Source organism: Pteropus medius, unplaced genomic scaffold (assembly GCF_902729225.1).
Source record: "Pteropus medius unplaced genomic scaffold, Ma_sr-lr_union100, whole genome shotgun sequence".
Classification (NCBI taxonomy): Eukaryota; Metazoa; Chordata; class Mammalia; order Chiroptera; family Pteropodidae; genus Pteropus; species Pteropus medius.
Window position 1 is genome coordinate 11,616,657 of NW_024346062.1, and position 1,007 is coordinate 11,617,663.

General features: G+C 29.9%; 1 pseudogene; it reads left to right on the top strand.

Annotated features, from left to right (window-relative positions):
• The first annotated feature begins 534 nt into the window (after positions 1-534).
• Positions 535-653, top strand: LOC120612702 (uncharacterized; annotated as a pseudogene).
• Positions 654-1,007: the final 354 nt, after the last annotated feature.

Here is a 1,007-nt window from a genome sequence, read left to right on the forward strand (position 1 = left end):
ACAAGTATACTTAGGTATTCTAATCTAAGAAATTTTCACGTGTATTTATTCAATAGCATCAAACAAGTTAATATGTTTAACTGTCTTGTGGATTAACTCTATGTAGTTCAGAATTCAAGATCAAACAATACAACTTTATCATTAACATTATTACTATAAATTGATATTCCTTTTAAATTAGATGCATGGAAAACTATTACGGTATGGTGCTAAAAAATAAGATTGGTCAGGCCATGAGTAGTTAAAGATTCCCATGTTATAAGCTAATAACATATTACAGAAAGACCTTTAACATCAAATAGGAATTAATAAAATAATGTTAACAGTTATTATTCTATTTTAAACAAGTCATATTTATAATGCAATGTCAAAGATGTCCTATTTCTTATTATGTGGAATTATTAATTGTGGTTATATCTCTAAATATGAAAAGTGGTAAAGAGAGATATAAGCATCATGAAAGAGAATTTGATTAGAGTGTGTTCACACAAACATAAGAAAAAAGAAGCAATTTTTTTTCCTTAAAGTACATTTGACTACAGCCATGCCACCCTGAACGTGCCGGATCTCATCTGATCTCAGAAGCTAAGCAGAGTCAGGCCTGGTTAGTACTTAGATGGGAGACCATCTAGGAAGACCAGGTGCTGTAGGCATTAAAAAAAAAGTACGTTTGAAAACTATTACAATTAAGAGAAATAAAATTTCATGTTGATAAGTTCATTTCATTCAAGTAAAAAATTCTCCCCTTTTTAAGCTTTTTTTTATTAAGTAGACTATTATTGTAATTTTAATTTGAGTTGTTCACTCTGATATCTGCGATGCCCTGACACAATAGTAACACTATCTAGATCAAATGCCTAAATATGTCCAAGTTTTTTAATAATGAATTACTGCTGTTTTACTCAGGACAAAATGTGTTTGTTGGTAGTCTACTTTAAATCTTTGACAAACTCTACATTAAACAAGGTCAAGCCACAAATAATACCCAAGATCAACTCAAGATCAAG